Source organism: Dromaius novaehollandiae, chromosome 3 (genome assembly GCF_036370855.1).
Source record: "Dromaius novaehollandiae isolate bDroNov1 chromosome 3, bDroNov1.hap1, whole genome shotgun sequence".
Taxonomy (NCBI): Eukaryota; Metazoa; Chordata; class Aves; order Casuariiformes; family Dromaiidae; genus Dromaius; species Dromaius novaehollandiae.
The window spans coordinates 51378171-51392434 of record NC_088100.1 but is presented as its reverse complement, the minus strand read 5'-3'; positions in this window follow the sequence as shown (position 1 = coordinate 51392434).

Here is a 14264-nt window from a genome sequence, read left to right as displayed (position 1 = left end):
TCTAACTAGAGTCTACTAATGAATTTCTAAGTATCAGCTATGCCTGTATACACAAGGCATTGGAAGGAAACCTATCTTTTTTAATAGGTTGCTGAGAGCAGGAAATGTCTGTGCAAGAGCCCATTTAAGAGAATCGCTCAAGTTAAAGCAATGAGCATCCTTAGGGCAGATGCACAGAAAAGCACACCAAGAAATCGCCGGGCTTTTACCCATCGCTGCGCTTTTACTCAGTCTTCAAACTGGCCCTCGGGGCCCAGGGCAAGCCATGGCTGTGCGGGGGGACAGTCTTACCACTGTGGGGAAGGAGAGGGCAAATAGCAGGAAAGGCTCCTGAATCTTGTTGCGTCTCAGTTAGGAAGGACAAGATCTGATCTCCATCCAGGCCGAGTTGTTCATCCATCTGGACAAGTTCACACAGATGTTTTTATCTGTGGAGCTAGGAGCACTCAGAAATGGATATGTTGCAAAAAAACCCTAGTGAGGTTATAAAAATTAAGAGGCCATTGCACCACAAAATCATCAGCATGAGAGGGGGGCAGTACTGGTATTTCGTGCATGTCTTGCTAACTTCAATGAATTGCACCAATGAGACCAAGTTATTCAGAGGCTGGTGTATCACTTTCTCCCTCAGCAACATCTCAGGAGCGAGACTCAACAGGCTCCTGCATAACACTGCAATAGCAGATAGAATTAGGAATATTCAGCCAAAACTGGTGGCAAAACCCTGGTTCAGGTTTTTGTACCTAATCATCCTCCACCTCTTCACAGAAAGCCAGAACTGGGACTGCTCATCTCTTAAATACCAGTTTTTACTTGCCCTGTTCAAAGAACCTGAGTCTATCTCTGCACAAGGGCCAATGCTGAGCAGGAAAAACCCTCTATGCCTGAGTCAACCCAACATCCTGAAGAACCGATTTGGTGAATGTTTCCCACCTCAGTACTCTCCAAGACCAGCTCCGCTTCCTCTGTGGGGTCCAGCGGGACTGCCGGGTGCAGACTTGCCTTTGGACAAGATGCCAGACTGTTTAGAAATGCATATGACTGCCAGGAGCCCACTGACTGCATTTAAATTACATAACTGTTCTCTTTCTCAGAAACTTTTCCACACAAACAGTAGAAGCTCTACCTTCATCAGCAACCAGATATTGAGGTAGCAGCTCCTGTGACTTCCTCAGCTTGTTTAAATGCAGATTTTCCTGCCACAGGCTGCAATAACATCACACTGATTATGTTGGTTAAGTTGCTAATTTTCTTTTGGCTAGTTGTCTGTGGATTAGGATTTTGCTATTGCTGATAACTACGTGGGTTACCATGCCACATACCTTTCTAACATGAACATTTTTAACAGCATGGAAAGAAAATCCTATAAGCATCTCCCCTCCCTTCTCTTCAAGGAAAAGGCAGTATGAAGAGCCAGCCATAAAATAACCCAAACACTTACTACCAAGCTCATGGTTAGGCTAAAAATCTTTATTAACCTGTTGTTCACTGAAAAGTAAATACTTGGGGATAACTCCCACAAGGACAACATATTTTATTAGGTAGGTGATCACACAGTGAGCATACCAGGCATGCCCATGCATAGCCAGAGCCCGTCAATGTCAGCCCAGAGGGTCACTGGACACACTGGGGCCCGGCTGTGAATGGCACAGAGCTGGGCGGGAACTGGGATGACTTATGGAGGCAGTCTGTCACCACCGTTGCTATATTGATGTGGAGACCCCGGTCGCTGGGACAAGGCAGAGATCATCACTCCAGGTGGTTGCCCCACGCTCTGCTGTGGCTGTTTTACAGCCGGTTGCACTAGTGCTAGGGACACGCCGCAGGGGAACAGCGATAGCGCTTTACAGACACCAGCAGCCAATGATGAAAGATCGAGTCGAGCCATCGCCCATCTCGAACCCTCACCGTGGGCCTCTGCCCTTCATTCGGCCCTTGCGCTTCCCAGCACGTTTCATCCATGGGGCCCATAGGAAGGCAAACCCAAGTGACACTTGTCTTAGCAAAATTGCTCTAATACAGAACTAACATCATCTAAAGGTTTTTGCTCAACAGTTATTCAGGGTGGTGGATGAGTGCAGTTTCTGCGTGGCATCATCAGCTCTCCCTGTGGCAGATGCCATCCTTCACACCTGAACATCTCCATACTCTATCAAACACACACTAGAGTCATTCAACACCTTTACTGATAACTGTGCAAAACTGTGGGGTTAGAAAAAAATCAGACCTGAACAGGGAGCAGCGTAAGGAGAGGAGGATCATGTGTCCCTCACACTGCACAGCTCTGCAGACAGACGGCACCTGGTCAGCGACACCCATCCAAAATGCACCATATCAGCTTCCCTCAGAGGTTACAGAAAACAGAATAGCTGCTTTCTTTTAAGCTAATAAAGTTTAAACTAATAAATTCAAACTCAGTAGCAGGAACATCTGAGCAGATGGCCTCCCTCTAGCTTTCCTGCAAGGTTGCACATTGAAAGTTACTACAATTTAGATAAATGTCCACTGTCTCCACCAAGCCTATAGCTTTGACAAAGGCAGCTATCGATGTTGTCTGATGTGATCCATCCTGTATGAACACATGCAGCTTCTCACTCATCAGCTTGTTACCTGCCACGTTATTACATATTGATTCCCTTACTTGCTCCATATTTACCAGCTGTAAAAGTCAGGTTGGCAATTTTCAGGATCCACCTTTGTGAAGACTCGGCTTTAGCTCCAGCTTTCTCATAGCAAAGCTTTTCCAAAATTTGCCAGAGAGGTGGCAATTATTTTCTGCCCATTTCCATAGGTTCCCTGAAAGGCCGGAGCAGAGAGTGAGCCAGACAATCCCTCAAATCTCTCATTTTCTGCCAAAATGATGAGGGTGGTCCTCTGAGGTTTCAGACTGACGTGCACATATGCACACACACGCCTCCCTTTATTCTGCTGCCAAATGCTGTTACAACCTTCAATTAAAACTAATGGATGTGTGGTAATGGCACAGACTAGAATTTGACTCCATTTGTTCATCCACATAATTTAGGATTTCATTCGTAGCAGCTACAGTGTTGCACCAGTGAGTACCAAGGACATACAGCTGACTAGCCCTGAGCATCTCAAGAAATTTTTCTTCTGCCTCCCGCTATTTCTGCTAACATCAGTGCATGACTACTGAAAGTCCTTCAGTCCGTGCCATGAGCGGTGGCTCTCGCCATCAGTCCCAATCATACTGACGGGAAGCAGCAAACACGAGTGGGGGGTTGGCAGCCTGGTCCTAGGAGCACACTTAAATGCAACAACTCTTCCCTCTCCTCATTCGTAAATAACTTGGAATAAAGAGCACCTCCAGGAATATCTCAGCTTGAGACATTTTTTCCCTAAACAAATCTCTTTGTCACCAGTTTCCAAACTCTACCTTAGCTGAAGTGGAAAGACTGTTTACTCCATAATCTTTTTGCGTGGTGTCTCAAAGAAAAAAAAAAGGAGCTCCCCAGACTGACCAGAGGTGCTGCAGGTGCAGCTGCCCTCAAATAACTTCAGTAATTTCTCTATAGCAATTCTGAGTTCAGCTGGATGCAATCATTACAGGAAATGTAACAAAGCATCTCCTGCTGCGACAGATGATATGTAGCAGTCACTCCAAGCCACAGTCTTGCACGCAAGGAAGTCCAACAAAAGAGTCTGATTTAGAGATGTGTATGTATATATGTGTATACACACACACAAACTCAGAATTCAGTGCTTGGTTAAGCAGCTATTGACACTCTGTAGGACACTTCTGGGAAAAAAACCCAACATATTCATAAGCAATTTTGCTTGTCTGAACTCCATCCTGGTGTCTAGACACAGTATCAATGGGGAAAAGAATTACTGACCTTAAGAAGTCAGCATTTTGTGATAAATATAACAAAGTCACCATATTTTTTTTATCTGCCATAAGCAGAAGACAGAACTGCAGTATCTGGAATACCTGTTCCTTAAGTATCTGCAAACAGAAATATGTATATATATATAAGCAAGTATAATAGTGACACAGGAAAACACTACTGGAAGAGACCTCAGGAGTTTAATTCCACCTGTTGCTATGTCCTGAGCCAGCATTACCCCAGCCCAGAGTCATTCCTGGCGGACATCTGTAACTTGCTATGAAAGGTTTCCAGGGAGAAACCTTTCCAGAGTGGTGGAGGCTCCCACAACCTCCCTACGTGATTTGTTCCACTTCTTGCCGGTGGATAAGTTTCTAATGATGTTGAGCCTGACTCTGTGGGCTGCTATTTAGGCCCATTGATTCTTGTTCTATAAGCCACAAATTTGGGACATAGGCGATTTCCTTCCACTTTTGCAGCAGCTTTCATGTGCCGGGGGAGCTCTCCTGAGCCTTCACAAATGCCAGGTTAATGCTTTCAACCCAGACTCAGCTCCTGATTCTCTGTAGCCCTATTACTCCTCTGCAGATCTGCTACCTGGCTGATCACTCCCCATTTTGTATTTGTACTGCTCATCTTCCTGCTTAGGAATAGTGCTTGTCCTGAATAAACTATTTCTTATTTTTTTCCCCCAACCATGTCGAATACTAAGACTCTCCTGCAAGGTGTCTACAGTCCCTCAGAGCTGCTTGTCAGCTGGGAATTTAATAAGCTTTCTCTCAACTCCATTACCCAACTCACTTATGAAAAAAGTGAGATTGCACTGTAGCCAAGGCAGACACCTGTGGAAAACAACTCAGTACATCCTTTGGCTCTACCAGCACAACCCCAGGAATTGCCCTCACAGGGGGGTTTCCAGCCACTTTTGCAACCATCCACAGAAATTTCTCCTTGCTTACGAGGTGAGCACAATACTTTTGAGAGGATGCTTAGGGGATGCTTTTGTCCTCCGCTATGGTTATGAAGGACCTTGCATGAAGCAGTTGTCATATCTGTAGAAGCTTTCTTCATTATTCATGTTAGTGCTGAGGAGCCCAAGTTAAGGCTTAAGCCTACAATTCAGCTAATCTCTGTGCAAGTGTAGGAAAAAAGGACGGGGGGGGGAAAAAAAAAGGGGAGGGATCGACCTTGCTTGGCCTCAGAGTTCACAGTCTGAGCATATAACTTCACCATAGCATGATTTCAAATGAAAAAAAAACCAAAGTCAACTCCATAATGGGACAAGAGGTGCAAACAAGCAATAAAAAGGCTCTCAGGTAATGCAAACTCACTCATGACACCATCTACATCAGCCAAGGAGCTGCTCCAGCTACGTTATTTGCAGACCTTAATAACTAGAACAAGAGAAATATAACACATGTGTTTCCATCATATTTATCTACAGAGAGACACTTTCAAAAGCAAGACACAACTGCTATAAAGTTGCAGCATAAAGGACTTAGCAGAAAGGATTTATTGGATGAATTAAGCATTTGATGAAGAAGCATTTATTTGATGAATTATGTGTGCAAGTAACTTGAGAAACGCAGCCTGATGGGGAACCACGCTGAGTGATAGCACTCCTGTCCCATTGTGCGGAGGTGAACTGGGGGAACAGACCCAGCTAACCACAGCACAGCAAGAACATTGCAGCCAATTGATGTCCCAAAGTACTGGAACAGCCAGGAAATGGTTGCTATGGATTTATACAGAGTTATAAATTTTGAAGTGAGGCCATTCGAGAATAATTTTAAGAATGAGGAACAGCAACTTCTCCCCTATGTGGAAGCAAATGGGGGTGATACCAGGACAAGAAAAGTTGTAAACTTCACATTATGATATTTGGGAATGGAGCTAAGGCAAGATGATCTAAAAGTCAGCTTGGGTTGCTTAAAAGATATTTTTAATTGCCCATGGGCAATATGCTCAAGGAGATAAATATGGATTTCTCTGTCTCCATTTCCAATTAAGAAAGCTGGCAAATTACAAGCCACAAGCAAAGCCTAAGAGGCAGCACAGCAGCGTGGTTCACCCTCCACCAAAACACGCCACTGAGGCTGCCTTTCCCTGCCCTCGTGGGGGAGCCTCCTCTGGAGAGCCTGAGGGACTTCTGATACATGCCAAAGCAGCTCGTGCCACATTTTTGACCAACCCAAACATACCTGCACATTTGCTCTGCAAATGAAACTTCACAGCTACCTTGGCATTAGTTCTTCTTCCAGGAGTTGGAGAGAAAGGCTCTGCAAACATGGTGCCACCTGCCATACCCACCAGCTGCTCCTGAAGGAGTCCCTCAGGTAGCCCAGTCTACAACATGCCTTCCTTGGGATTACCCTGGCCATGAAACATCAAGTAGCAGTGAGAGGGCTGAGCCTTTGGTTCTTGCTCAAACTGCCCACAGCATCACCCTCACACCCACACCTACCACAGAGGCACGTATTCATGAGAACTGCTTGCCCACCATGATGCTCATGGTGAGGGATGCCAGTCCGAGACCAGGGCAACATCCCCGCTCTTTCGCTAGGCCCTCAGCAAGCCCTCCTGCGCACATCTCGCAGTCACCAGAAAGGCTCGTTGGCCAGTGGCTTCCCCTAGAGCTGAGGCTCATGGACCCAGCAGGGGACATGTTGCATAAGTGATGTGATACCCACCATGGAGAGGGACCTTGCAGACCAGCCTACAGCACCAATGCAGTAGCTCTCTGCATCCACTTGAGATACTCTGTTTATGCTCAGGCTTCTTAGAGAGGTACCATGCCAGAGTATCTTGCGAGGTATCACTCACTGCATCCTTTCCACTACTGGCTGTGGGTGATTTTCAGGAGACAGATAATAAAATATACTATTAGCTTACAGTCTTCCAAGGAGAACTAGAAGACAAAGAAAGCTGCAGGTGTGATAGACCCAGTCATTTTTGTTTGCATCTGTGCGACTGAGGGGTGACAAATTAGCCCACATAACCCTCTTATTTTTTGATTTTCCCAGGTGTAGCAGAAGCAGAAGGCAAGGGTTAGGGGAGGAGCAACTCTGGAGCAGTTTCCTCCAAGGTGACGTCCACTTGAGTCTTCACACATGAAATCCCTCTGAAAAAAGCAGTAGCACTGTCTAGAAAAGAGGAAACTGGGGACATGTTTGAGGAAAGGCAGCTCGCATCAAGAGCGGGAAAGGCAACATTTTCACACTGCAGAAGACAGAAGGAAACAACTGCTGGGACAGAAACTAGGGAGAATGGGGGTGACAGGGCGAGAAAGGAGAGAAACAAACAACAGATGCATACAGATGTCCCCAAAATGAAAGAAAATACATCCTGACTGTGTTTTGTAGGCAAATATCTGGTTCCAAGAGCAAAATGACTTTTCTGATGTTCTCTGGTAGTTCCGAAGCAAGTCTTGCTGCTACCTCATTTTCTCCTGTCTCTTTGCAATATCTCATCCACAGCAGGATCAGACACCTTCCATGTCTTCCACTGTCCAGTGATGTATGGTGCTTTTTAGGTTTGTTGCTCACAGGATTTTGGTCCCTCAACATTGTGCATCTGGTGTTGATGTTACTCAAAAAAAAAAAAAAGAAAGAAAGAGAAAACCACTAACAAAAAAGCAGCAGATAGAGACAAAAACCATAACTCTTTAAAATTAAGTACAAAAAAGCTGCTTATGACAGAAATCAGCACAAAAGCAGCAGAGATGAGGGACACGGCACCACGGCGACCAACGCTCCTCAGCTTGTGTCCTGCTCTGCCTCGGCCAGGCACCAGGGGAGGGCTGAAGGGGTGCACACACGGCCAGGTATCTTGGCAGACATGGGATGAGCGACTGATTTGGCAGGGAAAAAGAAAAAGAAAATCTGCTGCCTGCTTGATAAGCTATATTGGCATCACCAAGTCAAGTATCAGGCAGATTTAGTGCATTTCCGGCTGTGCCGATAACATGATGATTGGCCCTTTCAGGCCAAACGTGGCAGGATGGAAAAGTGTTACTAGGAGGCTTTTGCAGACTTGACCTGTGCTATGGGCACCCTGCGGTCAGGCAGAAGATCCCAGTCATAAGGGCTACGAAGGCAGAGCCTTTCCCCGAACTCTAGAAATATCTGACGAAAGGAGAAAAGCGGTGATGCTCCTCTTTGCACGGTTACCGCCACGCGCTGCTTGTGTGGTGGTGGACTTTGGCACACAGGTCAGCAGCCAGGGCGCTTGCAGAGGTACGGCCCAGAGAGCTGCGATGCTTCGGGGAAGCGCAGCCGCCTTGCTCCCCGCTGGAGCGTCTGCCGCCTGGGGGGGCCCGCGGAGCCAGTGCCTTTGGGCAGCACGGCGGCCTCAGTAAGGCCAGCTGGCTTTTCCAATTTTGTTTCAAATTAAAACAATGCAGTCATTCCAAATGCAAGAATAATGCAATAAAAGCAAAAGCTGCTTTAGTTTGTAAACAGGTGGTGCAGGAGTGGGGCTGCGTAGCGTGGCCAGGCAAAGCTCACGGCACAGACTACACGTGCGCAGCTAATGGCAGGTGGCACGCGCTGGCTTTCCACAGTGGGACAAATCCCTGCTCCCACAAGGCCCTTTGCCAAGCTCCCCCCAGGTCCAGCGGAGCTACAGATTGCATTTCATCCCCAGACTCCCTGCAAAAGACTCTCTGATGCATTGATTTTGATAACGCAATTCAGCTAAATTTATTATTTTCTGTGAGCTATTTATAAAACATTCCCATGAGCATACAGGATGGCCGAGCTCTTGACTTCTTTTTCCCCCTCTGTTTCCTTTATTTGCCACAGCACAACTCCATTTAAAACAGAGCACACCACTAATCAGAAAAATCAAGGATGCTTTAGGAGAACTGCCCCCAAACTTCCTACTAGTTAAGAAAAATCAAGTATCAAAACTCAGAGATGGATACCAGGAAGGAGTAAGGCCCCCATGTTTACTAATGCGTTTCCAGTAAGTTTTCTACAAAAGAGACTTCTTTTGACAACATCCTAATATTACCCGAATGCACTTACAGAAAGCAGCAACTAGAAGCAACAAGTTATATCTGCCTGAAGGTGTACAGTCACATTAGCTCGCTGTGATGCAAAGGATAATGTGCCAGTGAAGGTGATGATTACAAAAATTTACTCATTCAAAATGTGTCATAAACCTAATTACATTTTATATAAGATTCAACCTTTATTCAGATAATCAACATATTGGAGAAGGCTTCCAGAGCCTCTTCCTTCTGCCTCACTTTAAATAAAATTATTAACCTGCATGCCACCACCCTGTCAGTGAGAAAATCAGTGCTGTTCCATACAAAATATGGCTTCTCCCAAGATAGACGGGGGGAAAAAAGGGAAAAAAAACCCAAGCTCATTTTAAAAACTTTTTTCCAAACCTGCCCAGGAAAATTTTAGCCCTTTAATGAAGCTACTGACTTAAGCAACCCAACAACAAACAGACCACATGGAGAAACTCTTCAAACCCTGAAATAGCTGGTCTTAAAAGCCAGAAGATACAGTGAATATCAGGAGGTGTGGGGGATTATTCCTAGGTCTGAATGTCTTACCTGACCCCAGAACTGGTTGCTCTGCTCCTGGGCCAGCAGCAGAGCTGGGGACAGCTGGACCTGCCCTGCAGCCCCTCAGCCAAAGGCCCTTTTACTGCCAAAGCATAGCAGAAGAAGGGATAATTTCTGCATTTCAAGCAGTTCTGATAGGCATCAATTGCATTTAAGCAAAAGCGGGCTTATTTGTTGAGTGGGAGATTAGTGCCAGGTGTGCTGGTTAGCAAAAGCCTTTCTATGTGTGCTGGGGTAGGAGGCTGCTCAGCTGCCCCTGCAGCGTGGTGGGGAGCCTGCAGCACATGCAGCACAGCGCTTGCTGAGACTGGCTGGTTTTTGCCCCAAATTCCTCATCTTGACCTCTGGAGCAGGCGGCTTGGGGCTGCGATGGGACACTTCTTCCCTGCCAGCCCCCCTGTCAGCAGGGTCATGCTTCACCATGTTTTGCGGTGGCAGCAGTGCCATTTGCACCTAGTAACTGAGTGGGTTAGCAAAATGGTGGCTTAAATCCTATTTCTAACCCCAATCTTATGCATCAAAGTCTCACTTTTAAGCACTGACACATCTTCAAAAATCTAGCCCTTCAGACTGCAGTCCTATGGATTTTCCATGCTAAATGGGGAAAATGAGCAGTCCTCTTTCCTTTCTGAGTAAAGTTAAGCACATAGATAAATTCACAATCAGGAGCTTAATTCACATACTATTGTTTCTTTTTCTTGATTTGATAACCATACCTTCCATTTGCATAGTTACTGGGAAATTCATGTGGAAAGATATACAGCTGAACTCAGAATTAACTTACCTTAACATTTATTCAGGTCTGCTGCTGCCACTCACCCATGTGTGGGCACTAGCAATGGGCAAAAGCTGTGAACCAAAGCATATTCAAATATTGCATATTCATGCAACTCAAAAATTCATTCAAATATTTTCCCAGGTATTTGCCTGTGCTGCTCACGAACCAGGTCATGGAGATTTGCACAGCCGTGAGTGAGATCAAGACCAAGCTCATATTGTGTCCTGTTTCGGTAGGAGAAAGCACCTTCCAGAAATGTCCCAATAATGAAAAGATCCATAACATGATGCAGCTTTCTGGATAAGTGGAGACAAAACCCAGAGCTCGGGTTGTGTAAAGTGCAGCAATCCAATGGTGTGGATTACATAAAATAAATACATAAAGCATGGGGAATGACACGTAGGAAACAGCAAATACAAATAAGTTGTAACCAAGACATTAAGGACACCTCTTGATTTGTGCCCTATTGGAACGTCATAATTTTTGCTTCTTTATTTTAATGGGTTTGGTCTTTTTTCCAAGTTTGGTGCACCACGACTAGATGCTGAATGTTCCTGTCCTGGGTCCAAATATGCATGATAGAAACACAGGCTTCTTGTTCCCAGGTTTGAAAATGAAGACAAAAAGCCTGTTCTTCAAGGAAAACTGAAAAGAATGTGGATTAATGAAGAAAATGCTGGCAACAGAGGCATCACGGTTAAACTCACGTGTGACTTCCAAACACCCTTGTTTCTCTCTTCTTCTCATGGAGGCATGTCGTGCCAAACGGGAGCTCACTGCAAGTGATTGCTACGTGTGCGCGTGCAGCTTGCAGGGAGTTGTACTCAGAAGCAAGGTGCAAGGTGGATCCTGGCTATATTTTACTCTTTTATGGTCTAGGGATATAAGATAAGTCAGGCAGCTCCAGGCATCTGCCTACGCTTGCCGTTCTCCCCTTGCAGGATCGAGGATTAGTGATAACTGAAATGATGGTGCAGTGAAGAAATGCTTTCGTTTTTTTCCCCTCCTGTGCAGCACCAGGCGCATTGCCAAAAAAGTGCACCAAATTCAGCTGATTTACCCAAGGTGACTGTGGAATTGTTTTCGTCTTACATGTAAGACTTTGAATCTCTGCTCTCTCAATCTAATGCAGATATTAGCTTGCTCTTCTTTTCTGTTTCTCTCCCCCCACTGCTTGTATTACGATGCCATCAAAGCAGCAAGAAGAATGAGGGGAATCCACTGGAAAACATACCTTCATTAACCATCTTCAGCATAACACCTAGCCCCAGTGCAGAGATCACACCATTGCTCCCGTTCCCTTGTTTTCTCTTTCCTTTTCTTGCAGAGAGTCTTTGGCGCTAACCTGGCAGACCTGCCCCCTCTCAGTCAGCTGCCATCTCTAATGTCACTGCTGAATCAGGGCTTGCAGCTCCTTGGGAGCAGCCGGGTCTATTCGATGCTGAGTTATGGCCCTCAACAAGTGAAACTGCCCACGAGGGGACATTTTCCCTGGGATCGCTTGGAAAGCACTTTGTGTATTCAGAGGAAAGAGTATAAGCATCAGGAGGGCAATCAAGTCCAAGTCGCTTTTTCCCCTGGGGGCAGTTTTTCATCTTGTGGCGCTATTGAGTAAAACACAGCAGTTCAGGAGCTGATTCATGAGCTTCAGGCTGTCCCTGCCACAGCAGCAGCAAGCTCTGGAGCAGGCGAACGGCCTTCAACAGCCTTCCCGTTCATCAGTCATCCCTTATGGGCCAAAACCTTTTGAGCTAGCATCCCCCAACAAGCAGGTCCGGGGGAGAAGCTTACCCAGATGTCCTCCCCATGAGGAGGAATGGGCAGTGGGGAGCACCAGCGTGGCGGGGGCCAGGCTGGGCTGCAGACGATGCTCCATACCAAGCTGTGCCTCTGTGCCCATCGCACCCCCACGATTCGCAGGGCTCCCTTGTGAAGCAGCAAGAGGAGAAAACATGGTTTTTGTTTTTCCCTTGTCTTCTCTTTTTTTCTTTTGAAATGGATGCCATAAAAGAGAGCTGAAGAGCTGAAGGTCAGCTGCACTATCAGAAATTATTTTTACCTCATTTAAAAAAAAATTGTCTTTTTACAATTATAACGGCAGGATGGAGATTACGGCTCCTATTGCTTTGCTGTGTGCTGCTTAGTACCTGTGGATCATTAGTTTGATAAAAATATGTACATACTCACTTTTCAGGTTTAAAAGTGGTTTTGTCTTTTTGTTTGGTTAGCTAAATAAAGAGTTTTTGTTTGACCTTGATTTTTGAATCCAGCTGGCTTTTTAATATACACTGATTCATACAAAGCAGCCTGAGGAGTCATTCTCATTTCATTTGTAGTGGCATTACACCATTGATTTCAGCAGAAATACTACAGAAAATCAAGCTCTGTGTGGTGCTTTAGGACCAGTTCCTGACCAGTTCTTACTCACTAGCGCTGTGCTCTCCTGTCTGTAATTACCCCCACCGAAATGATGGAGATAATCAGAGAGAGGCACTTCATGCAAATAAAATGTCCAGGATCCAGCCTGGAGAGACACTAAAAGTCTCACAAGGTTTTTTGTTGTTTATAATAAACCACTGGTTGCTAATGAAAATCGGAGCTGATGCTGAGGACTTCCTGTCTCAAAACTGTAAGTTTTTTAATGAGATACTGGCATTATCTTAGCTCATACGCAAAAGCAAGCTGCGCTGATTTTAGTGGGAGCTGACTCTTCGGGCTTATGTTGACATTACATTATCTACTTCAGAATAAAACAAAGGCAGGATTTTTAAAGGTGTCAAAGCTAGAAATCGCATTTCCATTTTCAGTTAAGGCTGCATATAATATATCATTACTGGGTCCGAGCCTTGCACCTACCTCAGTGGGTGTTTTCATCCCCAAAAGATTGCACAATAGCTGTGAGAGCTTTAAAAATAGTAATCACATGGGTGCACACTTAGAAGGAAAGATCTGTGCCTGCTAGTATTAATGGCAATTTTGACAGTTCTGCAGTCTTTATGCAGACCAAATTGCCCATTGGCTTCTGACAACACAAGACCAGACACAGTACGTGCTTGTCCTCAGCAGCATTACACACAGTAATTGGTGGAAATGCTAGCGGACTCCAAGTGAGGTTTGTACAGGGATCGCAGTGGTGCACTTCACAGTGGGTTGGTACTGGAGCTTCCAAGACTTCTCTTTTCCTGGCTTCCAAAGATCTCATAGCCAAGGAAAAACTCATCAGTCTGACAATGTGAGATGTTGGCGTGGCCAGATATTGCAAAGGCAACACCATTTTCTCAGACAAATGTATGCCTGGTTTGTTTATTTTTTTAATAAAAGACTCAGCAAGAAAAATACAGGTGTCATGCAGTACAAAATTCCTGGATTTCCTCTATCAGGAAGTGTGAATACAACCAGGGACCACAGCTCCTCTTTTGTCTGAAGTGAGATGTTATTTGGGGAGGCAGAGACTATGTAGCCTGTTTTATGTTATTCTGCTCAGGTATCCCTGCAGATCAGGACTCTCTTTGAAAATGAAAGGCTGTATTTTACTGCAACGGGATTGACATCAATTCCACTCTCAGGGCTAACCAAAAAAACCAATATACCCTCTCCCCTTTTTGCATTAGTCTTTCCCAGAAATTAGGAGACGAGTCAGCAAAAGCTTTCTAAACATGGCATGGAGAAAAAAAAATTGTATTGTCTCAACAATATGAATGGCTACCATCACTATAACATCACTGTAACACAGATGTGCCTCTCAGAAGAGCACTTAGGAAAATAGTTTAGAAGTGTTGCAGTTTTAAACAAAAGAGATTCATTCTGGTTTTGTAGATATAGTTAATTCCTGTGAGAAGTGCTAAAACAAAACTGTGTTCATAGGGTAAGAAAAGCAAACACGTGTTGGACTAAAAATGTAAACATCATTTCATATGTGAGGTGAGGATTTAAATAACTCTGAGTCCTTTCCACTCTTGTGTAAAGTAGTTTATTACTGAAGTAGGATTCTATCAGTCTAAGGTTTCCGTAGCTGATTTTTACACAGATTGTAGCTGCTCAAAGAATTCATGGTGAA